The sequence below is a fragment of the Homalodisca vitripennis genome, unplaced genomic scaffold (genome assembly GCF_021130785.1).
Source record: "Homalodisca vitripennis isolate AUS2020 unplaced genomic scaffold, UT_GWSS_2.1 ScUCBcl_2232;HRSCAF=6776, whole genome shotgun sequence".
Lineage (NCBI taxonomy): Eukaryota > Metazoa > Arthropoda > Insecta > Hemiptera > Cicadellidae > Homalodisca > Homalodisca vitripennis.
In genome coordinates this window covers 26,382-54,109 of record NW_025778338.1, presented here as the reverse complement: position 1 = coordinate 54,109, position 27,728 = coordinate 26,382, and the positions used below count along the sequence as shown (strand labels likewise).

At 32.2% G+C, this 27,728-nt stretch overlaps 1 pseudogene; it reads right to left on the bottom strand.

Moving 5' to 3' along the window:
- LOC124371895 overlaps positions 1-27,728 on the bottom strand; it is a 53,941-nt pseudogene that overhangs the window by 3,169 nt on the left and 23,044 nt on the right.

Sequence of the window (27,728 nt, the reverse complement as noted above, 5' to 3'; positions counted from 1 at the left end):
ACCAAAAAAGACGTAAGGAAGTCTAATGTAACAAAGTAACTTCGTTACATTCAGTGGCGTAGCTATAAAAACATTCGAGGGTGGATTAAACATCCAGGAGGATTAAAAAAGACCCCTACTTAGCATAGTAGTTAAAGAATTATCTTCAGGGTCTCCAAACACAAAATCAACAATTAAGTTGAGTTTTTTAATTGCATCTTTTGTATTAAAATGTAAACCAATAAAATTGTTTCGTAACATTATATTTGGTTCATTGCATTTTCCAACTGCCTTAATCAAATAAATATAATTTGTAGGTTACATTACTATTAGTTAGAAATTATTCGATAATTGCCATGTACTATAGATCAGATCAGCATTATAATCGCGTACGCCAGACGACACATGACACTTATCACACTATTCACACAAATGTTAACTACATTAGAGGCAATGGCCACTACTGCGCAGATACCAGTTAAGGTTAAGTCCAATCACTTTATGACCAGTTTTAATTAAACCACTATTTATTGTTTAGTAGTAAAATTTTAAATTGAATTAAATTTAAAACAAGTAATAGTAGCTCAAAACTATGCCATGGAAAATTCTGTCAAATTTATCGAATTTATGTTTTAGGAAGAAGAGTGTAACAGAAGGCAACCAGGTAATACCAATATTACCAAACAAAGGAGTTATGTTTCCACGAAAAAGAAAAAAAAATCCTCGCAGAGAAGCCTCACAGAGGAGAAAAAGTTGGAGATTTGCCTAGACTTAAGCCTTCTGAGTGACAATGGCAGACTTCAATAAATTATATAAATTTGTGTAATTGTATCATAAATCTGTACAGTAATATAATATAATTAGGACAATTTTGTATTTATTAATGATGTCACGTGCTATGTTAGGTATTTAAGTCAGGTAGTTGTCATTGATTTTGTCATATTTCTATAATTATGTTTTTGGTTAAGTAATTATTAATTTATTTACTACCAATTAAGGACTGCACATTATAATATGTTGCTTTTGTCCTATTAATTTGAATATATTCCAATATCACAAAAAGATAACTGGATATGGTTATAATTTATATTTATGGCATTTTATGTAGCCTACTGAATTAGCTTTAGACTTTGAAAATTATATAGTGTGTTTTTTATTCAAATTTGTTTTATTAAAGCTTAGTTTAAATGGGAAGATTTATCGTATTTGAATTTATTTGTTAATTTCATTTGCTTGAGTGTTGTTTTCTTTTGTTTTTTTAAGAAAGTTGGAGCCTCTACACAGGCAGTTCCTTGCCTTTTGAGGTCCTATTTTGTTTTCTTGAATTTTGTTTATTGATGTACCCTAGCTGTATTAAAATAAAAAAAGACATGTTCATATTTCTTTAACAAAAAGTAACATTGTTTTATTTTTATTCTCATGTCAATTGTGTCTACAACTAAGGAGCAATGTTTGTGTTTTGTGCTTAAGGTATAAATGATGTTTATATAATTTTACTATTGTACATATTTTCAAGAAAATAAATAATTTTTCTATTCTATTCTAGATTATGACATTTTATTCGTTGTGCACCATCTCACATTTTGTAAAGTATCTTTGGAGTTATAAAGAAAGTTCAATATTAATATAATTAATTCGATATAATTTCTATGTTTTGCAGATATGTTCGGATATAAAACGACTCATTAATTCGGATATAAAACGAATCATTAATTTGTAAGATAATAGAAATCAGAACCGTTCCGAACTGAGGTCGCTATCAGCCGCATGTACAGGGTTTGTCAGGAATGTTCGGGATTTATCGGTACTGCTCGGCTCTGCCCCCACTCTTTCTCACCACCTGGCATGATCGCCCCATTGAACACACATGGGAGGAGCTCGTGTATACCAGATACTCACCTGTCAGAGTCCATGATGGTGTTGAGTCTGTGAGCTATTATGAGCACTGTACATTTTTTAAACTCTCTGCGTTATTGTCTGCTGTATCAAGTCATCAGTCTCTAAGTCTACTGCAGCTGTAGCCTCATCTAAAATTAAAATCTGTGTCTTTCGCAACAGAGCTCGAGCCAGGCATACCAACTGACGTTGTCCAACACTACAACATAAGAATAATAGAGTAAAACAAGAGTAATAGCCCTCAATCAATTAAGTGAACTTATTCCTCATACATTGAAGTTTTAGTAACTATTAAATTACTGTAAACTGCTTGATTAGTAGTGTATTGAAGATTGCAGAGACGAAGTTATTATCTAATTTTAAATTTTGATCGCGCCAATGATCAATAATCCATCTAATGCCATGGAAATGCTATTTATAGGCTCCGAAACCAACATATGAGACTATTGTTTTGGTTAGTGCAACAGCAAAATCAATTGTGGAACTGTAAATAGATTAGACCGGGGGTGAACTTAAACGACCAGAACAAACTGATATTGACCGCAGCAACTTTTTAGTTGGATGATACACTTTCGTCATTGGGATAAAAAGGCTAAATCTTATTGTTACTGAAATCGTCGGAGCACTTCAATAAATTATCATGAAATGTTGGAGGGAATACGAATCTTATAAAAACTGTTTCACTTACTTTATGACTTCAGGACCCCAAAACACTGTTCTTTAAACTTAAATCTAAAATGGATCAGGAGATTGGAATAGCTTTGAGTGACTATCGATGAGTGTTTTTATGTCATAGATAAAAATATATTGTCCGAGTTTTCAACAGGAAAATGCATGCAAAGCCGCGGGTAACTGCTAGTCTCTCTATATATATATATATTTCTTGTGTTCGCGTATATGTGACTGAACTCCTCCTAAACAACTGGATCGATTTTGACGAAATTTTGTGTATGTATTGAAGGGGATTCGAGAATGGTTCAGATTCACAATTTAGTCCAATTTAAATAGTTTTATTTAATTAATTTTTTAATTATAAATACTGTTGTTGATGTTGGAGTGTTTTACATTGTATCCGACAGACTGCGTTACGACACGTAATACAAAGCGAACTGATACTTAACAGCTGTTAATACTTTCAGCTGAAGTTCATCAAAGAGGCAGAAACATTTGTTTACATTTAAAATTTAAAAAATTGTTATTGTAAAGTGCTTGATCAGTAGTGTAATGCTGGTTGCATAGAAAACGTCATTGCCTAATTTTAAATTTAGATTGCACCAATGATCAATAAACTATCTAATGCAATGAAAATACTATTAAACACTATTATGAAAACAAACTCATTGTACAAAATCTGTAAATGTTTGCACATAAGGTAATCGAATTTGGTTAGATTGAAGGTAAATGAAAAAGAGCCGAAACAAGATACTTTATGATCGAAATTGGTTTTCCTTGATACATTTTCTTGAAGGCACACTCCTCAATAATACTGGAAATATCTTAGACAGAAAATTAATTTTAACACACCGAATTTGATTCTTTATAACCTAATTAGTTTATCGAGATTCATCCATATAAATTAATTGTTCTGAATAACTTATCAACACCTAGCAAAATCCATGAAAGATAGAGGCAGGAAATATGGTTCATACCTTCATAATGTGCCCAAGAGGTTCACGAAGGAACGACTATCAATTATCTCAGCAATGTTTAGAATGTGATAAAAAAGAATACGTGAATATAGTGTACTGTGTGTTTCAACGGGAAATTGCGTGCGAAGCCATGGGCAACTGCTAGTATAAGCTATAAATTTTTCAATCACAATAAGTAATAGCTGTGTTTTAATTTTTTATACCTATGAAAAAGTTCTTAACTACCACACTCATCCTAATCTAAATTTTTTTTATTACTCATAAAACTGCTGTTGTCCCCACTTTTGAGTATGATTTTCTGGCATTTGGAAATACCTGTAGTTTATTTTATAAAAAAATATAACTATTCAAATATGACAGAATTAGATTCAAACAGAATCTTGCTTGTATGACCTAAACTAATCAAAATAGTTTAACTAAGGAAGTCATTTATATTAATCAATATCTAATACAGATGTATGTTTGTAAGTTTTGTTTTTACAGCCCCAACATAAAAAAAACTAAAATAAATATTTATATATACTTGGAATACAAACTTTATTTATTGTAACATGAGCCTAGTTTTCAACGAGATTTATCATTAGATAGAACGAGTCCACACCACTACATATTTTATCTACTAGACCCAAAATAAATTGTTGAAAAAAAATAAGCCTTTAATATTTTAAACAAATATTTTCAAATTATGAGGTATGAAAATATTAATGTACCTCAGGTTCTCTCCACCCTCAGTGATCAAATGGTGAAGCTTCTGTGTGTGGGGAGAGAGTAAACTCATCGAGATGTGCGAGTTGCAGTGCTTGCCACAGGTCTGTGTCACTGTGCACTTCAAATGGGTCCAGGTTCATACGCAGAGAGCCAGAAAACAGAACTGGATCCTGGGTTAACATTATGTGAATTAAATTAATCCATCGGACTACTTGCACATTACACTAAGTCTTATACCGTTGAGTTAGTCAAACCAAATACTTTGATCTCACCTCCAAATCTGTGACTTTTTTCGCACAAAATGGAGTCTACTTTTTCTCTACATGGAGTCTAAATTTTATTACATGATACATAAATTAATTTTGCTGTTCAGACTGGCAGTGAAGCAATTTAAGAATAGTATAATATATTAAAATCTGTTTATTTGGCAGCTGATTCAAGCAAAAAGTCAGACATGAGAAACTAAAATGGTGCCTTTGTAAATGTAATTAAATACCATTAACAAGGTTTTTAAACTGAGGCTACAACTCACCTCTATATCTCATTGATGTGATTCCATTGGGTAGTGGGAAAATCTGACTGATACTACCAGTCTAGTTAAAACCCAAGTATCTAAAACAGTCTTGAGGGTCAAGAATGAAATACTTAAGTGTGTTGTTTGACATGTTTGTAAACACTTTCCAAGATAATCACGAGAAATGTAAATTTCAGCAGCATCTAGTATATGAAATATGCTCAGAGTTAAAGGTAAGTTGTCACCTTCAATCACAGTCACAGGTAACTGTCTATAATAATCACTTATGAAGAGGAAATTGAACTGAACAAACTTTTCATTTCACCTTACATCATCCTTTCTTTTCTTACACTTGTGATAGAATGATTGTAAACTTGGACCTGAGATCCCAATTCAATCTTGGAGATGTCCAGACCATCAATGTAAATATGTCTTGCAGCAGCTTCCAGTATACAAAACAAACAGAGTGAAAGAAAACTTATCAGTCCCACTGTGACCAACTACGCCAGCTGTAATATTCTCACCTGAGGAATGATGGTAAGCTTGGACCTGAGGTCTCCTAGTCCAATCTTGGAGATGTCTAGACCATCAATGTAAATATGTCCTCCAGCAGCTTCCAGTATCCGGAACAGACACAGAGTGAGAGAGGATTTGCCGGCTCCAGTGCGACCAACTATGCCGATCTGGAATAACAGTCTTAGAATATATTTTCATATAATAAACTGTATACAAACAGAATTATAAAAGGGGATTTTAACTATTTCACTGAACTTACTAGGGTACTATATATTTACAAAGTAACTATTATTATTATTATTACACATAGAAAACCAATACTAATAAAGACATGCATTTAAGCCAATTTTATTATTTTATTCATTCTGCCCAACCAAAAGTAACTAGCTTGTAGTAGTTGCTTACCTTTTCTCCGCCATTGACTGCAAAGGAGATGCCTCTAAGAACCAATTCCAGTCCTTCCCTATACCTTACTTGGTAATCTTTAAACTGTACAGTACCCTGGCTGGGCCAACCTGGGTGTGGTTTAGGATGTACTTCCCATGCTGCTTCCTACACATCATATCAACTGAATGACCAATTGATAACCAAGAGTAAACAGGATCAAATGGTATTTAAACATAAAAATGCTCTTCCTTAGACTAGTCAAATATTACCAAGCTGACTTTTAGGATAGAATTACGTTACCCTTGATAAATAGAGATACATTTTTTTTAAACATGACCAAAACATAGTTTTGACCTATTTGAGTTATTTAGATTACATGTTTTCTTAATCTCTATTCTCAGCCTGCCTTAAAGTACTAAGAGTTTCAAGGAGCTTAAATCCTTGAAAGAGATGTTGATAAAGTCAAGTGCATAGTAAGTTAAGTTAGTAAGTTTTATGGAATAAGACTGGTAAATTAGTTTGTAAACATGATTTATACGAGGGCTGTTCAGAAAGTAACCTCCGGTTGGTCACAGTGCGGGTAGTGGAGGGGAGTAGCGCGCCATCTGTGCATTCACGCACTAAGCAGGTCAGTCGGCATCAAGCTGTAGTCGAGTGAACATCGTACCTGCGCTAGTTTAGTTTTTGTGGCAGTTTGAAATGTGTGCTGCAATAGAAAATACCGCCAAATGTGAAGTGCGTGCTGTTATACGGTTTTTTACAGCCAAAGGATACTCTGCAGCAGCTATTCATCGTGAGCTTTGTGCCGTGTACGGACCACAAGTTATGAGTGAAGGAGTTGTCCATGAATGGGTACGTTTATTTAAAAGTGGACGAGAAAACGTTCATGATGAAGAGAGGAGTGGTAGACCATCCTTGGTGACTGACGAACTCGTTCAGACAGTTGATGCAAAAGTTCGTGAAAATCGACGTTTCACAATGGCGGAGTTGTCTACTGATTTTCCACAGATTTCTAAGACTCTTTTGTACGAGATAGTGACAGCAAGATTGGGTTACCGTAAGTTATGTGCACGATGGGTGCCCAAAATTCTTACCGACCACCACAAAACTCAAAGAATGGCCTCTGCATTAGACTTTCTGTCACGTTATGCGGACGAAGGAGAATCATTGTTAAACAGAATCGTGACCGGTGACGAAACCTGGATTAAGTACGTAAACCCTGAGACAAAAGAACAATCAAAGATGTGGGCACATTCAGATTCGCCTACCAAACCAAAAAAAGCCCGGCAAGATTTTTCTGCCAGAAAACTGATGGCAACGGTGTTTTGGGATGCCAAAGGGGTGTTGTTGGTTGAATTCATGGAACGTGGGACGACCATTAATCAAGACGTGTACTGTGAAACACTAAAAACATTACGACGGGCTATACAGAACAAACGCCGTGGTATGCTGACTTCCGGTATCGTTTTTTTGCACGATAACGCCCGTCCTCACTCTGCTTGCAGAACAACAGCCCTTCTTAAGTCCTTCAAGTGGGACGTTTTCAACCATCCACCTTACAGCCCAGATCTGGTGCCAAGCGACTATCACCTCTTCATGCATATGAAGAAATGGCTCGGGTCCCAGCGGTTTGATGACGACGAAGAGCTCAAAGATGCGGTCACAGGCTGGCTCAAGGCACAGGCGGGTGATTTTTATGCAGAAGGAATTTCAAAGCTTGTGAAGAGATACGATAAGTGCCTCAATCGTGATGGAGACTATGTCGAAAAATAGTGCAAAGATGTAGTTGTAAGATGTATATATTAAAATATTTTTACTTAACTTGGTGTATTTTTTTCAATCGACCGGAGGTTACTTTCTGAACAGCCCTCGTACATATTTTTATCTAGGCCAGTTTGAAAATTTCCAAGATTTATCTTTTAAAATAACATACATTATAAAACTAATATTGGAAATTTTGTATTCATTTACCAGTGATAGTAAATTAAAATCTTTTTCCAATGCTCCAAGATTCTTCCTTCAATCTTCTATGCCTTCTTTGACAGTTTAAATTAAATTTGTCTATGGACATCAGGTCTAGAAGTATTAATATGTCAATGGGTTAACCAACTATTAAAGGCTACCGTACTTACTTTACTACTAAGCCTTGAGTTTATTGTTACAGAAAGCCTTGTACAAACCCTGTAATACATTACATCCCAAAATCTTACTCTCCACCATTTCTTATTTCAAGTTCATTGTAAAAACTGGACTGTACACAGTTATTGTTCAGTCTTTACATTAGGATGGTACATTTGTATCTCCTCGTATTAACTAAAATAATGAAAACAAGATGTACAGAATTGGATGAATAGCAAGAATGAAACCAACAGAAAAATATGCAATCTGTGTAATTACTGAGACAGTCCAGATGGAAATGTAAAGGGAAAGAGTATAGCAAATTAGCAACTAACATATTTATCTTTTACTTCTTATGCACAATACCATTTAAAACAACAAAATTTTTATTTGGAAAAAGATGTGATACACATACAGAAACATATATGAGAAAATGTTTTTATTTCTTCAAAACTGGTCAGTAGAGGGATAGTTTTACTACACGAGGGAATATTTTGACTGTTTTAGTACTTCAGCAATATTATAAAACATGAGTCCTGTTGAGACATGTGACCTATATTTTAATAATGAGTCCTGTATTTAAATGTAATCTTCAAAAGATTAATATATAAAAAATATAATTACCTGAGGAACTTCTGTGTACTCCTTAATCCTCTCAACAGAGACAATGCCTGCCTCAAGATCAGAGGTCATACGCACAGCAAAGTTTAGCACTGCAGTGAGCTGTGAAAGAATTTAATTTTATTGTATAAAAAATACAAAAAACAGAGCAAAAATTCCAAACCACTAAAATTGTGTTTTAGAGTGGAATTATCTATAAGTTATCAATATTTTAAATGTTATTCATTTTGGTAAAACATTTAATTAAACAGTTCTTGTTGATAGTGATTTAAAAGGCCATCCATATTTAATCAAATTTTGTCTTTATATCATCAACTGAGTTCCATGATTGCTTGTGCTGTGTGGGATGGAAGGTGGAGTGAAGGAGGGGAGAGAGAGATTGAGGGAGGATTTTGGGAGCAAGAATCAAAGGAAAAGAGAAATCTTGAGTTCAGAAGTAAAGCTGCAATTTAAATGAAATGTAAAATGTTACACGGTCTAAAGCATTTTACTTTGAGTCTGAGTTTAAGAAAATAAGGTACTAATTCTGCCAGCGAATTTTATATCGGTATTTTCTATCTTGCACTATACTGATTATCCTCCTTACCCATTTTTCCTTTTTTTAAAGAGAAAAGCCAATCACCTTTTAAGCCTTATTCTGCCCGTCCTCAAACAGAGGGGAGAATCGATACAGTACAATGTCAATGGTATTCATAAAAAGTGCAACGGTCACACACAGGACTCAAACCTGCGCTATCTCTAACTCACTCAAAGTCCATTGTCTTAGACCGCTTGGCCATCGGCACTCTCAATGAATCCTGTTACATAGGATAGTAGAACAAAGCTTTGGTCCATTATACATAAAACCAATATATGATAGAAACTTTCTCAATTTACATATTAATCCATATTTACATACTCCACCACATATTCTGCTGTTCCACTATCAGATGGCTATAGAATTATAGTATGACACATCATTTGGGTTTTCACAGGTTCAATTAATACTTTTTATGAAATTGACATTTTAAGAATATAATCTATGTCATTTTTAACCATTTATTAGAGTACAAACAATGGAAAAATTGGAACAAAATTTTGTTACATAAATTGTAATCTAGTTAAAAAAGATATATTTATTTTTGAATTAGATTAATAGTTTCATAATTTATGTTTAGAAAGATATAACTGGTGAAAAATCATTCTTATATTAGTGGTATAAAATTTCAAATAACATGTATCTACAATAACTATAGACTTAACAATAGATTGTTAATATCAAAATATTCTTTTGAATTATTTCTATACCTTTAATATGAAGGCAAGAACCTATCTATGTTAATGCAGATAAATTAGTGACATGATAACAATATCTTGTAATTTTATATAATGTGTTGTTTTATTCCTTAAAAGTTTCCCTATCTGAAAATAAAGTTTATTTCAATTTTAAGTGCCCAAACCATAACTTGGAAAAATACTTATTATGACTTACTAGGTTAAAAATATAAATATAACCCATAACATTATAAATAGTTATAGAGTTGTGTGGAAGTACTCTGAAATTATATATGTATATTGAATTTCACATAATATAAGAATTTCAATAAGGCCTCTTGTATTCCATTTCACTCAGAATTCAAATTCAGTCACATTACTTTTGATCAAAATCTTTTAGAGAAACAGTCTTTACTTGTTGTTTTAAATATCAAAAAAGGATATAAATCATAAACATTTAATAAAAATATTTATCAATATTTTTGACAACTTAATTCCATACTAATTAAGGGTAATATCCTCAAAAAGTAATTTCTTTTTAAAATCATAATTAATTTTTTATCATTACTTTACAGTTGTATACTACTATGTATAGGCTATTTTATGAATTTGTTAGGATTTAAGTTGTGTTGTGTGGTTGGGTTTATTGACTTATTTTGTATGAGAACATTAAATCAATTTAAACTAATAATTTTTTTTGTATTAACCTGTAAAGCATAACTGATGGAGAGACCAATAATCCCAGAATCCAAAGTGTCCCTTTTCAAAACTGCAAATAAAGCAGCAAAAAATATTAATATATTTCCTACTGCTTCCAGTCGGACACCAAGCCACCTGAAAAACCAGACATTTCATAATTAATTTATTGATTTGTTTTTCTTGTCTGATTTCTGGTTTTGGCCAGAGTACGACAATTAATTGCAATAATTTTTAGATATAACAAGATATGTAATTAAATTTAACAAACCTCAATAATCAGTACCTAAAAAGTGCACTATTCTGTGTCAGGTTACGTGGTTTTTTTAATATTTTATTTTAGTTACAAACAATGGCAAACCCAGAAATCTTCTCTGGATGGGGTGTCCGGAACACCGGGGAGTCGGGAATATGGAGGGGGGAGGGGTTTGGGAGATCCTTTGATTATCCCTTGAATTCAAAGCTCCAACATAAATGTTGTAAATGTAAATCAGGTGATCAATTATTTTTAAATAAAATGCTCCTGGTAGGAAGACAGGTTCTGTTCCTCATCCTCCCCCTATTGGTGCGCCCCTAGTTACAAAAGTTATTCTGTTGTCTAGTTTGTTAATGTGGTAAGTTCATCACCATACACCATTCATTGATTGTTTTTAATTGTGTGTATACTTAACCTTATACCTTGTGATTTATTTTTTATCACTGAATAAGAGATCCAATGCTCTCAACATAGTGTTCTACTTTTGTAAATTAAAACCAATGGCAAATGTCCAAAATAACAAAAAGTACAACATCAACCAGGAGGAGCATAAACCACAACACTATATACACTACAATGCACTACAAATGGTGCACACACCCCAGCAGCTGAGAGGAGATTGTTCAAAATCTTTGTATGCTTCTAAATCATCCATTATAACATTTAACAAAACATGCTGTATATAATCAGGTTGTGAAATATTTTTCATGCTTAACTAATTGTCTAGACATTTTATGGGACAATGGTATGGTGTCCGATTACAATGATGATAACAAATTACTTTATTTAACTTTTGTACAAAAGGCCGAGTTTAGGGCCATAAGGCCCTGTCTTATAATTAACTGTAATATAAAAATACCACTTCTTAAATCAAGAAAAACTACTACAGTATTTGGAAAAAACAAATTTATATAATAAAGGTCTCTTTAAAAGTTTAATAGGAATAACTCATTCATACACACATTCATTATCATTCCATCTGTCCTCCAAGACCTAACCCCAACTAACCCATTGCCAATATCTTTTCTAGCAATTTATCTTATCTGATTTATTAACTGTGTGTCTGGATTATCTGATCTTTAGACACACTACAACTACATTATTTTATACCATACACGGAAGGAGGGTATATGTACATCACATACTGTCGCTTAGCTATGTCCAATGGACTTACCTCTCTGAGGCCTATTCCATTCCCACATTGTGATAGGCCATAACATGGTATTCTTTCAAGTCTGTATTGCATGGAAAATATCACAGTTGCACAGAAAGCTTTGGCAACAAAATATTTACTATTGTCACTTAGTTTGAAGATATTTAATAAGTAAGTAATAAACTTATCAGTGAATGAATGAAGTAAGCTTATCCTGATGGCTTTCTTTTTGGTATCTGATGACCTAAGCTAAATAAAAATGTATTCTTAATTATTTGTTCATGGCAATCCAAAACTGAATAGAAAAATTAACTGATTTTTAAACTGTATTCACAGAGATGTATTTTTGTAGTAGGAAAAGACTTACTGTTTGCGACCATTATGGGATAGCTGAACATTAAATTGCCATCCACCCTGTCCTCTAATTGTTTTCATAAAATGGTCCTCAACTTGGTATGCTCTAATTGATGAAGCACCTAAAAGTTAACAAATTATTATGATAATATTAATAATTTTAAACAAAAACTTCATGAAACCGACACTCAAGTTCTGGCTATTGTAGTGTTTTCTTTATGAATCAGACATTAAGTGTTTCTTTAATAAAAAAGTACAAATCAGAGCAGACCGTAATGTTTTTCTAAAATAATAAATAATGACGTATGAATTAGGCCTGTTGATTACTCTAGTCAGGCAGTTAGATGCTTGGGATAGCTTGGATTAAGCTAGTTCATTTGGTAGAATCAGACTACCTACATGATGTTTGTCTCTCATGATTAGATAATATTGTATAATTTAATTCTAATTAATTATGGAGCAGGAACATTAACTGTAAAAATAAATTGGAAATTTTTATGGTTGTAGTTCATTTATAAATATATAGACCTTAATAAATGCATTGTACAAAATAAGACTGAACTATACTGTCCTGCCTTGTTTGGTTCTAGTAAACCACTTTAATCTTCAACACTACAGTGTGCTAAATCCAAGCAGATGAGTAACAGAAATGTTATGATCAATCTATTATTTATTCAGCTTTTCACTAGCTAAAATGTTACATTTTAGCTAGAAGCATGTTTAATTGGAAGTTACTTAAGTAATTGGTTGACAAAGTTTTAAATTCAATAACATTTATGAAGTGGTTGATTTGTCATGAAACATAGTTATACAAATTACTTGGACAATCAAATGAGTACATTTTGTGATTGTGTGCACAATTTTTACATTTCATTAATTGGCTATCATGGTTTCAAATATTGGAGATAGGACAGTTGTGACTGGCACACAGCTGCAATATTCTGACCATTATCAATGATAGAAAATGTTCGAATAAACATTAAAAATGCAACTTATTTTTAATTATTGTTTAAACGATAATAAGAATTAATATTGTGGTTTCTACAAGTGGAAGAGTGGAAATTAAAGGCTCAGAACCCAAGCATATGAATTTAATGAATTTGAAATGTTTTATGTGTCCTATATTGGCGAGTAGTGGCTTACGTCTAGCAAAGGTTGTGCACAGACAGTACTCTAGACATTAAACTAATAAAACATTTTATATTTCTATATAAAAAAATATATTTCAAAAAAATAAAGTGCTTTGATAATATTTGTGTAAAAATACTTTTATCTGTTTAGAATTGGTTTTCTATTATTTTATAAAAGTAATAGTACAGTATTTACATAATATTTTAATGGCCAAAATAAGGTTTAAAATGATTAAAAATTTAAGTGTTTTATAATGGTACTTATTAGGGGGTAATTTACTCAATATTTTCTGGAGTGGATTCCTGTACCCACTGTTTAATGGGGGATATTCTTCAATCTCCAGACTCCAGGCACTTAAAGATTTAAATATAAAAGTTAAGCACATTTCATTACAATGTCTTTACCTGTTAAAACTAAATCGGAATAGGAGTGAATTAGAACAAAGTAACTTTGAACATGCAGTAAAAGTAAAAACTCTCCCAAAATTTATTGCTGAGAGCATAATATATTAATAAATTTATGAATGTATATTATACATTAAAATAGTAGTAGTCTATAAATACTTTGAACAATTAATTGTAAACTGTTAATTACTAAGCATAAATTATGTTAAACTAATTAATGTTATTTTGACCCTATTCAATGTACAGTGTGCATTTTTACTTGAATTAAGTATTTATTGATTGATTGATTGATATATTAATTAATCTATTAATGTATAATATATTAATTCAAATGTATAATCACTTTTCATGGGCACTTTTGTTTACTATCATTTTCAATTTAGTCAGAAAAAAAAATTTAGAATCCATTTTTTTTTAGAGAAAAACAAGCAATAGCACAAAAACATTACTCACCAGAAACAGTCTCACTGAAGTGGGCGTAGACAGAAGATCGCGAAACCGACTCTAACCTCTGCAGTTGGCGAAACGTTGTGATATATATTTTCTGTGTATCAACAGATTACAATATTGACTATTTAGAGTAATGTATGATTCTTATGGAGTTAATTACTAAAAAGGGTGTTTAAAGAGAAATCAAATGGTTTAAAAAAATCATCACTAACAAGCCTCTTAGAAGTTTTTGAGTGCAGATTGTACTGTAAATAATATTGTAAATAGAATTAATTAATTAAAATTTTATACTCAATATAGTATATAAAAAAGTAGTTATAGTAGTAAAATCTCTCATATAATAAAAGCTAACACTTATGAGACACATACTTGTCCTGGGCCTGCAGGAATTGCTCCTTCAGATTTCTTCTTCAATATCATACTTGTGTTTACTGAAGAGACAGGTTTCTCATAAAATTTTCTCAAAGAGCATGCTTCGTTAAGGGATGGCTTTGCATGAGTCAAGGATGATAACTGACGTCTCTGGCCCCTCACACAGGTTGTATATGTAGCTCTCAGCTTCCTAAGTTGCGCGAATGTTGAGTTTAGCTCCAGTTCACCTTCCTCTTACATGCAACATCTGAAATCTGATGCTGTTTTTAGACTTGACTCCTGAAATCTGGAAATAAAAAAAGTCGCATGGAGCGAAGTCAGGCCAGTAAGGTGCGTGGGGCAGCGGAACCATGCCGTTTTTGGCTAAAAACTGCCTAAACTGAGATGGCTGTGTGTGCCGGTGCGTTGTCGTGGTGGAAGAACCAGTCTCCAGTCTGCCACAAATCGGGTCTTTTCTGGCGAACACTGTTGCGCAATCTTCTTAAAATCTCCAAATAAAATGTAAGGTTGACAGTCTGATCTGGAGGAACAAACTCAGAATGAACAATGCCTTTAGCATCAAAAAAGCAAATCAACATGGTTTTGATGTTTGATTTGACTTGCCGACATTTTTTTGGACGAGGTGAAGATGGCGACTTCCATTGGCTTGACTGTTGCTTCGTTTCTGGGTCATAACCATAGAACCATGACTCATCACCAGTAATTACCTTTTCCAGAAAATCGGGATCATTTTCGAGATGTTCTTTCAGAAGGCGGCAATTTTCAACTCGATGTGCCTTTTAGTGGTCAGTCAGAAGTCGAGGAACAAATTTGGCAGCAACCCTTTTCAGTCCTAAATCTCCTGTTAAAATTCGCTGAACCGAGCTCCAAGTTAACCCACTACTCTCTGATAGTTCCTCAATTGTCTGTCGACGGTCGGTGAGCACAAGTTCACGAATTTTCTCAACATTTTCTTCCATTCGAGAGGTTGATGGACGTCCAGAATGAGGTTTGTCTTCAATCGACATGTCGCCATTTTTAAATCGAGCGAACCACTCGTAGACCTGAGTTTTCCCCATAGCACAAAACATCTTTGTAAGCTGTATTCAACATTAAAATTGTTTCTGCAGCATTTTTACCAAGTAAAAAACAAAATTTCACAGCTGCACGTTGTTCACTTAAACTTGCCATGACAAAAAACGAAACAAGAACAAAACAGGGTTAGCGAAAACAGTCACTATGAACGAACAGAATGCACTAGGACAACGGAACTGGGGTCACTGAGCTCGCAATGGGTTGCGCGACACACGCCTAGTGGCAGGAATGTGTACTACAACGCTGCCGGCTGCCAGCAATACAATTCCAGTTACTTTTGGGTACCCCCTCGTATATTCAGACATGCCTTTGTACTTTAGTAAGTGCAGTCTGTGATGTATTTTAATTTGCTTTGGGCTTCCAAAGCAATGGGCTTATTGGTATATCCTCCACTGGAATTAGCTCTCTAATATACTGCGCAAAATACGAGCCACTTCTCTCTAGCACTGAAAGAAACATGATGCTGCTGTTTTCCTAATACAAAGTATTAATATTTGGGTATTTTATTAATTTTCTATATTTTGAACTCATACACATAAGACTTTTCCCATGAACATAATGCATAAAACTTTACTATTATGTACCTTAGGTAGCCTCTCACAGAGGGACATTGCAAAAGAGTTGTTTGAAAAACCTCACAGGAAACATGTATTACACAACTACAATCTAAGTTATCTGATTCACACCATGTCAAAACATTGCTTACACAATTAAATTCATGAAATACAAGGGCTATCCAGAAAGAGACGTTTTTAAATGGTGTGGCAGTGGGTGGGGCTACAGCCCCCATCTTGGTATTGAAACATTGTGGTGTTCAGTACGCATTGACCTGTAGTCGCACACAGTCTGTATCTCTTTTACTTTTCTCTCTGTTATTAATTAAAATGTGTGCTGCAATTGAAAATCCCACCACCTGTGAAGTGCGTTCAGTAACAAGGTTTTTGTTGGCAAAAACCATAAACCAATTGAAATCTATCGCTAACTGTGTGATGTTTGAGGAAATGGAATAATGAGTGAAAGCAGAGTAAGGCAGTGATGTACTGACTTTAAAGGTGGCTGCACCAGTTTTCATGACGATACATGTAGTGGTCGGCCTAGTCTAGTGACTGAAGATTTGATGTTGAAAATCAATGACAAAGATTGTGAAAATTGCTGTTTCACAATGACTGAACTCTCAGAACATTTCCCACAAATTTCACAAAGGTTACTTCATAAAATTGTTGTAGGGAAGTCTGGATACCACAAATTTTTGTGCCAGGTGGGTTTCAAAAAACCTTACGGAAAATCATAAAAAGACTTGCTGCATCGCTAACTTACTTTGATGAATACAACAAACGTGGTATTGAACTTCTCAATCATATCGTTACTGGTGATGAAACATGGGTGAAGCATGTCAATTGTAAAAATAAAATGCAGTCTATGGAATTATGGCACATACATTGTTTAAAAAAAACCAAGAAAATGTCTCCAAAGTCTGTCAGCAAAAGAAATATGGCAACTGTTTTTTGGGATGCTAAGGGTATGATTATGGTTCAATCCCTTGAATGAGGATCAACAACCAATGCAGAGAGGTATTGTGAAACATTGCAGAAGCTATGGCGAGCGATACAAAACAAGCGTAGGGGAGAATTGAGATCAAAAATTTTGTTTTTCAACGACAATGCATGTCCCTATACAGCCAATCGTACACAACAAGTCTTGGATAATTTTGTTTGGAAAGTGCTTGATCATCCAAGTGACCAAGTGACTACCACCTCTTTCCAGCGATGAAGACCTGGCTCACAACGTAGCCATTCAGTAGTGAGACTGAACTTTGGCTGGCGTTAATCAGTGGTTAAGATCTCAGGTGACAGATTTCTACAAAGCTGAAATCATAAAACTTGTGACACATAAATGTCTCAATTTAAACAGGGATCATGTTGAAAAATTGCCTTAAAAATGTAATTTTAAATGTACGTAATAAAATGTTCCTATTTCAGTTAGTTAATTTTTTTTATTTCAAAACATCTGTTATTTTCTGAATAGCCCTCGTATTTCACTTTCACTATGGGGAACCATCTTTAGTTTAACACTGTTTTTATTTAAGATGACTAAAGCTCAACAGAGAGCCCATTTCAGTTATTTAATAGTGTAAGCAATATGCAACACACTGTGAACAAGGAAAATTACATGTTAGTTACAACACCTGCTGCAAAAGCTTAAAAACTAAAATATGGGTAATTGTGCTTTATTTCAAACCTTTTACAGTATAAAGACGTAAACAAATGAAATTTTGACACCAAACATTTAGCAGACTCCTCATGGAACATTTATTTGAGTAGGTGAAGGAGTAAACTGGTGACAAAAAACAGTAGTGTTTTATTTGATACGATAAACCATTACAAATTACCATGCCATCCCACAAAATTTGTAACACATAATAAACCTCTGAATTTCATATCAAACGTTTTAACTGACCTGCACTAAGTAGTAAAGCAGCCCGACAGGAGCAATGACATAAGCAAAGCTTGGAGTAGACCAGGTTATAATTATCAGAGCCCCTAAAACCTGTAGCCAAACCAATTTTTAAATAACATTTAACTACATAATTATTCAAATTACTTACAAACACTTCTAAACTAGGATAAAAAATAACAACTAGACAAAAATATGCTTCTGTTATAAATTATGAGGCTATAATATTTATTATAACGGCTATATCAATGAAGAAGATATCATGTATCCATTTAATAATTTAAACAAAACCTATGAAAAAATATTCCAAAAAAATGGGTTGAACATGTGTGTGTGTGTATAAGATTGTAATTAATATTCTAACTTTGTGAGAAAGTCTAAACTCTTGCATGTTGATATATTGTGCACTTACTGACCAACCTGTCACCTTACTTTTTGAAATTGCTCTGATGTAATTCTGCACATGTTGTTCTGCTTATTATTTTAATAATTATTTTGTAATTATATGCTCGTCAATAAATTAATCAGTGATGTATGGAGGTTGGTTTTGTTTCTTGACATTGAGATGGAAGGGTGTCATTTATGGTATATTTAGGATATTAGATGGTTGGAATTATTTTTTACAAAAGTTAAGAAAATAACTGTAACATTTTCTTCTTCACCTTTTATCTTCTTAAATGTATTGCTTTAGCTAAAAGGATGAAAGGAGTAACAAATGTGTAAATAAGCATTTAACTAAAAGTAATTGTAATATGTCCTCAGTTCAATTCACAATTTTTTATTAATAATCCGTTCTTATTGTGCCCAAGAATGGAATCATGCAGTTATATTTAGAAACAATAAAAGATATAAACACAGACTTCTTTGTTTAATTTGAAGTTATTATAAAACTAGCAAGAACATTTAGATGTAATATGAAAGGAAACATTTTACTGCATTAAGAAAAAATACTTTATAAGTAGTGTATTACAAACATACCAACCAACAAGAAAAAAATTATCCATTGAGCTCAAATTGTTGTTAATTAATTTATTCTTATAAAGTTTTTTTCATATTTATTATGATTTTATTTTTATATGCATTGGTAATATGCCAATTAGTTTTAACTCCATTGAAGTATTTTTATATATTCTAAATTATTTCTTTAGCTCTACAAAATAGTTTTTTTACTGAATCCTTCCAGTAAAGGTTGAGACTATTTTTAAAACCACCTTTAGCAGAATTAATAATTTGTACAAATTATACTCTTACACGGGTCCAATAGAACTAAATCATATAATGAATGAGAGTAGATTAAAGGTTAATAAATTTATTTATTTATTTCTAACCTCCGTTTTAAATATTGACTTCCTTTTTTTTGATTTTTCTTTAAAAAAAGTATTGTTTCATATACAAGAAGAATGTATTATGTGGATTATCTGTTTCACAAAAAATCCTATATTGCCACTAGATTGCTGTCAAAATCTGATGTACATTTGATATTGAATTTTTAGATTATATCTGTTATCTTTATTTGTAACCCTGTAAAATTACTTATCTGTGGGCTTAGCATTGTTATAAATATTAATATTTTGCTATAATATTGGCAATAATTAATCATTACCAATCCTGAACAGTCATCAATATCATTGACAGTCAACAATAAAATCAGTTAAAGATTTACAAATTATAATTATAATAAAGAGTTACTTTTACTCAGTATTAACAGTCAAAATGTTTTGCATAGGTGAGAATTACTTCAAAAAATATAAGAAAAGTGGATTGCTTCTTTTTTTCTAAATAATCGCCTTACTTGGGTAAACAATTCAATAACAGGCTACTTATTGATTGATAAATAGAATAAATTCAGTCATTTTCTGAGTATTAAAACTTTACTATTGCAACGCAAGAGATAAGTATATTTTACAAATAGTATTTGTAGAATAAGTCTAGAACCAATGAAAGTTATTTGAATTGAATCAAAGATAAATAGTTTATTAATAAATTCTCCCTAATGGGAAAAAATTGGTTTATAATCATTATAGTTCTCACCATTTGTTTATATTATTGTTATTTCTTATTGAATTTTTAAAATGTAATTTCTATAATTTTTAATTGGAAATGTAACATATTTTATTGTTTGTAAATAGTTTTTCTGTAAAAACCCCTCATTCCTTACATGGTTTCTCTATATTATGCAGGTTGAAATGAAAATAATCTAACTGTTTAGCAAATATTGACCCTGTCACCCTCAAAAATAATATTAACAATAATTAAATTTCCAAAAAGATACAAAATTGAATCAGAGCAATTTTTAAGAAGTTAAATTAAAAGTTGCTCAATGATAATAAAAAATATTCAGATTAGCACCTGTTTTACCTCCACTAATCTTGTGAACTTCTAAACAAAGAATACCAAATTGTGCCATGGATAAGCTACTACTTTTATTGAAAGCTAAACTGAAAATAGCTTAAGTTTTGCTCCGTAAAAGAAAAGTCAAACTAAATACTTTTCTCACAATTAAAAATGCCATTATGAACTTTATGTAACCAGCAATGCTTTAAAGACACCTTTTTTAGTGCTCTTCTGAAAAATATTGTTCAGGAACTTAACTAAATTAGAATTTTACTTACATTTAGCCAACCATACATTGTATAGGTGACTAAAATTGGAAAGGCATTGTCAACAAAATCCATATCTTTTCCAAAGCGATTAATAAGTCTTCCAATTGGTGTAGTGTCAAAGAAGCTCATGGGAGATCGAAGAATATTAGACAACATTGATAGGTGGAGATGACGAGATGCCTGGACGGAGCAATACGCCATACTAAACGCCCTGCTCACCATTGCAAACACTGTAACAGTGTATCTTTACTTAAAGCTTAATTGCCAGCTACCACTACTTCTAACATTTTATTAGTAGTCACACACTATTCATTTTTTACGTTAAAACTGAAGGATGAAATATACCAGACATTTAAATCTCCTTATCAAAGGTTATATTCATAGCGTGTAGTATAACTTGTAATACTGCACAGCGCGGTAGCTCATTGTATATGATAGTATTGACATACAACATATACACTACTGAGTGGTGTATGGTGTGACTCATAATACTACAAACTATGACACTCAGTAGGTAGTGTTAACAGTATAAATAATAGTTAGGGTGATATTGATATACAACTAGTGTTAACAGTATATATGATATCTAGGGATGTATTGGAATAATATAAGTCCATTAATGCAGTTTCATTACAGTATACAGTTTTTATATAATTCTATTAACTGATTTTGTTATGTAAATGTCAATGAACACTTGCCATTCTAGGATTTGATAACATATTGCAAAACAATAATCTTTTATTGAAGAAAGTACTATTGTAATAACCTTAAAGTATGAACAATCAAATAATGATGATAAATGTAAAAGGTTATATGCTATTTTCTGCATTGTACTTAGTAGAGAAATATTTCATAACAGAAATAATTCAGTATGAGGTTTAGGTTTATTTTGATATAACTTGTAATATTGTACAGTTGTCAAATAACACGTTTCCTGCTGAAAATTATGTGTTTCAGCAGAGAATTGTGGATGTTAGTTTTTATTTATGTTTTAATTTTGCTTAGAATTAATTAATGTACTTTCATATATTTTTATAATGGTAATATTAACACCATTTTTTGTATTTGTAAATTTCATCACTGATCACAATATGTGGGTAATGTCAATTATATAGCAATCAGTTAAATGAGCTTTATACTTAAAATGAAAGGTATAATGTCAATATTTCATAATAAGTAGAAACTTCTATCATGACATAAATTGAGAAAAACAAGTTTTGAATAATTAACACTGTTTGAAGCTTGGTGTTTTGAACATCTCCTTGTGAAATAGAGGGGCTAAATATTTTTGAATTCAGGCAATATTATATCTTTTCAGTGACTCATGCAGAAATTATGCCGGCACCAGAAGACATAGACACTTCTTCAGCATTAGCAATAGTGTCATATACAGAGTGATGTCAATAAAAATGTGTACATTTTTCAGGGTTGGTAGAGGATGTGGATACAAACCTTTTGTGTCCAATACATGTATGAATGTGACATGTAGAGCCTAGTACTCCAAGACTTTTTTGAGACTGATTAAGGTCTGCTATGGATCCAGACCAAGTGATAATGGTAAAACACAATGGCAGATAATTTCCTGTAAGGAATGCCAAATGGTGTCTGCCACAGCCACAATGCCAATGTCAAACTCTGATTGGTGTTTTCAGCAATGAACATGTTAAGAGATATTTGTATTGAATATTAATTTTGTTTATGGACTATTTTACTTTTTATGAACACCTAAGTAGATAATTTGGATGTTTATTTACATAATGATCACCTATTTCACATATTTTAACTATTTCATAGCATCTAAATAAATGTAACAGAATTAAAAAAAAATTGATATATAATTTAAAATGATATGAAAGATTAACTTAAGTGATATAGTAAGGAAATGTTACTAATTGCTAAGACTCACTGTGGCTGAAACCAAGTAAAGCGTATATTTCCAGGTAAAAGTTACGTTTTTCTAAGACCTGAACCCCATCCACGACAGCCGTCTCATCACTGGTCCAGAACGAAAGCCATACGTTAATACAGTTGCACAGTGCTTGCGACAAAGTTTGTAAGCCCACTGAGAGTAGAAACAGCAATTGTCCTGAAGATTTCAAATAGTGCATGTAAACCTTCCATTTTACCTGTGGATTAGGATCATGAAGTAGTTAGTGATTATCACTTGAAATGTTTTAAAAGCTTAAACCTTATAGTAAAAAGCAAAGTTTGCAATATTTATACTGGAAGAGCCAGGATTTCACATACACCCCTATACAACAGTCCTAGCTAAAGTTTATCCTTTTCATAGAAAAGTTGTAACTGTAAACCTACTATTTTGTAACATATATTATTATTTCCTTTTCATTTTGTTCTTAGATACACATATTTTCTCAATCTGGAGTTTATATTATTAAACTTTAACTCTTAAAAAAGTTGGGCTCATTGTTTTAATTTTTGAATGTGACTTATGATACACAAGAGAAAAGATTGGTACAACATTACCATATCCTTTGTTAAAGTTTGTTATTGCCAATGGTTGGATGGAAAGGGTAATAGGATTACGTAGACTTGCCATCATTAAATGTTACAATATATATATAACTCTACATTTTCAGAATTGAAATCAGTGATCCACTATCACTTGTGTGCAGTGGCGCGTCCAGAAGTCTTCTCTGAAGGGTGTTTGGAGCACCGGGGAATAGAGGGTATGGGAAACCCTCCGTATTAGTAGGGGGGCCCCAAAGCCCTCCCCCAGTAATTTTTTTAAATATTATTTCCTAAAATGGTTATTATACAGTACTTCTGAACTAATAAAAGGGGGGCAGTTCATAGGTCAGAGTGTATAACGTTTTCAGTAAAATCACTCTACCACCAATCTAGGATGGATAATTAAAATATTCTGCAACAAACACAGTTTACATGAAATGTACTTAACTAAAATAAAATTTAATCATAATTAGCAATACAGTTAAGTTTAAATATCAAATCAGGACCAAAGATAAATCTTTATGTCTACTCTTGGATCAAAATGTATAGGTATCTGTGCTAAATAATAAAGCTACAATAACAGGAGTTATATTAAAAGTTAGCTTATTTATTAATGTTTTAACCTATATAACTGTTTACTATTACTTAAAGTTTTTACATCAATAACAACAAACAATACCAATTTTCGGCACTTTTAAACTAAACTGCAATTTTTAAAATTCATAACTTGTGATCCGATTACGACCAAATATTAATACAAAATAGATACAAGTGTACTGTGATTGAGTAGGTCATTTTAGTATGTCATTATAGCATGAAAATAAAATTGTTGTTAAATTACTATCTTAACTTTTATTCTTGACCGGGTGCTCCAAAGAATTTGGTATTGATCACCACGTTATGTAGCTCCTGAGCCTGTAGTTTTGTAAAACACTATTTAGAACATTTAATTTTTAACACAGACTCCATTGAGCAGGATTTTTAATTTACTGTAACCGGCAACTGCTTGTTTTAACACGCAAATCACCATATTGCCTGAGGCAGTGTTGCCTCATAATGACAACAGATAACAAGAAACTAACGTAGTACAGAACTGCTCAGAGTTCGGTAACTCACTCACCACTGTGACTACTGATCACATCGGGATTACTGTAATAAATTCTTTGTACCAAATACGTGTTTGTCTGCAAACTAAAAGTACCCGGTATAGGTTACTGTTTCAGGTACTTTAACGATGTAGATACTTTATATGTTTACTGCTGTTCTTGGTTTAAATTACTCGGACTCATCTCATTTAGCAGTAACAGTAACTGGAACATGTACCTGCACCATTGTAGAAGTATTATGTAACATATGATTCTAAATCAGTGTGAAGACTTTCATACTCGGTCACTGAAAGTACAAGATAGGCCTATAGGTTGAAGCTACAGGAAATAATGAGAACTAACCTCACTTTAGTAGTTGCTTCGTAATGGTGAAATTCATGTATTTAGTGTGTTTTATAAAGGTATAAAGTTTGAATTTATATATTTTAGATTATGATTGATTTCCAAGTTCCAACATAAATTTGATTTTTTTTGAAAATAGACTATTAGGCGATAGATTATTTAAAAACCAAATGCTCTTGTAGGGGACAGGTCCCGTTCGCCCCTCCCCCCCATCAGTGCGCCCCTGTGTGTGGGTGTGATGTGTGGCTGTGCTCTTAACCTATGTGCACACAACACCTGTGTTAATTTTCTCCTCTCTGAACTTCAAGGTGTACTAGGGTATGACAACTTTTAAATTTTTTAGTGGCAGTCCATTGACACACAAAGTCTTAAGTACTTTTTTTCTAAATATCTTACACCAGATGAAGAGGATAGATTTCGTTGTGGTATTAATGTGACAACCAGCTGACAGATTGATACAAAACCGACAACTTTAAAATTCAAATACAGCTATAATATCTAGATTGACTTGTAAACTATGCAAAGTAATTATTGGTAAGATTACTTAATTGTGAATCCAAAACAACGCTATCAATATTTTTATTTTTGCATAATCGATACCTAAATTGCCAATATCCAATATTTTTAACCATGGCAATCAATCCTTACATGTATTTTTTATGCATTGGCACTAAAAGCATTAATATTTAGGTAAAAAAAGTGTACTTAGAATATTACTGCAAATTATTGTATTCAAAATATAATGTTTATCTAATTATATCAAGGTTAATCTGGCAAGTTTGAGCAGAGCTCTATTACATAATTTTTAAGGTAATGAACCAAAAAATACATAGTCATTTCACTATTACTAATGATTTACTCTAAACAGGCGAGAGAAGAAAGTTCACAGCATTGTAAAATGTAACATTAAAAATTCATTTTGCTCAAACTCCTAGTTATGAATTTAAAGACATGCTCTTAGAACAATGATTAATATTTTTTTAAATGGAGAGAATGAGGTTCCTTTTTACTCACATTAACATCCTAACTTTTAGTCAGTTTTACCAACATTCAGTAATTTTATTTATCCAAGAATTTTAGCCACTTCAAAATTAAACAAAGTAATAGAGTAACTAGGTTAAATCAGAATGTAGCATTAGAAGTTCCATTTCTCACAAAAAAGACTAGTAGACATCAATTTTGTTATCTGGCCCAAAAATGTATAAGAAATTTTTATCATATAGTGACCAAAGTGTTATTTTTGATAAAAAAAAACTTATAGTAAATTGAAAGTTGTAAAATATGTAAAACCCCTGCAAGATACTGTAGTTAATTAAAAAAGATTAGTATTTATTAAAAGTAAGGTGTTTTTATTAAATATTGTACGTACAAAAATTTGTTTCATTTGTTATCTTTAGTTTATTATTAATTAATTTATTATTATTATATTATTGTTTATCAGATTTGTTATTTATCATGTACTATGGTTTATTGTCTGTTGTATCATTTTAAAAGTTCATTGTCTGTTACATAACCATCCTACCACATATTGCTGTTACAGTAACTGTAAGTCTTGTGTGTTAAAAAATTTGTTATATAGTTTATTATCTGTTATCTTATTTAGATAGTTTACTAACTGTTGAATTTTTGTATATTTTTGTTGAATTTTTTCAATTATTTAGTACTCTAAGTGTGGATAAGTTTAAACTTCTGTAAAATCAACTGCTAGGATGGAATTCATTATATAACTGCCTGACACCTTGTTATAGTTTATTTAGTTTTGATATATTTAGTATATATCAATTGATAATCTGTATAACAACATTTTTTGTAGACCTGCTCATGGCTTGAGGACTTGGTATTGTTAAATTTAAAAGTGAGCAGTCTGTGGTGAAGGACAAAAAAAGAATATTTAACATCATTTTTGAGTAAATTTCCAACTGCCCTCCTGCACTCTCTGTTAAGTGCATTGGAAGGATTACACCTTTAATAGTATTGTGTTTTCTGAATAAAGAATTTTTGAACTTTAACACACACACTAGTATTTCAGTAAATGGATAGGATACACTAGCACAGTGATATTGACACTCGGAAAAAAATCTAAACAATGTTTGCTACGGTACATGCTGCAAATAGTGAAATATTATTTTAGTTTCTTATTTGTTTACAAGATTAATGCACTTTACAGCCACACCTTATGATCTGAACGGGAAAACAGTAAGGGCTATTAAAAGTAATCCAGCGAGATGAGGGACAGGATATGGTCATAAGTCTCCGAGATGACACAGAGAACAGTTATGGCCACCATGCATGTGAGCTGAGAGAACAATCATATAATCTCGAATATGAGTGCAAAGGGTTAATTAATTTGCATAAATATGTCATTTCCAAATAATGATGTTGATATATCATTTCACATTCTTTGGCCTTGTTACTTAAACAACATTAAGTTCTATAGATATGTACTTACACTGCCAGTTTCGATTTTTTCAGCTTGAATCAACTGGTCTGTGCAAGAGGTGATTGTCTTCTTGTCATCAGGAGTTAACTGTAATTGACTGAATACAAATAATTAATACCATATTGGAATATTTTAAACTGGTGTGTTTTGATGTAAATTCACTAACTGTGATATTTTTAAAAGCATTGCATTCACTTTAAAGATATTTTAAGATACCATTTTTAAATATAGTGTTTTTGTTTGAAAACCAGAGAAAAATTATTTTAGCATACAAACATCTGGGTTCATGTCAGTGTGAAGAGATAAAATAATCAACATTCATATTGAATCAAACCTTCCAACCACAGCTACTTTATGTGTAGGAAACTCAATTGCTATGCCGTACTTTGGAATCGTGTCTAAAACATCCTAGTGCACTCAATTGTGCACCAAACGAGACAATGCGAACACCTCTTCACTTAGATTGCAATAGACTTGAACTACTTCATCACCGATTTTTTTGTTGTCTCTTCAGAATGACATGACTACAGATTACAGAAGTCAAGAATGTGACAGCATCAAACTTCATGCTGCACTGAGCGGAAGGTGAACTGGAGCTAAACTCAACATTTATATTGATAATCTCTTATATATAATGTCTTGCATGGACCAAAGATATAAATATCTAATATGAAATAAACTAAGTATAAAATGCTATCTAACCTTTTAAAATAAATTTAATTGCACTTATAACCCTCTATATTCTCTTCTGACAAACATTAAAACCAAATATTATTTGTAAA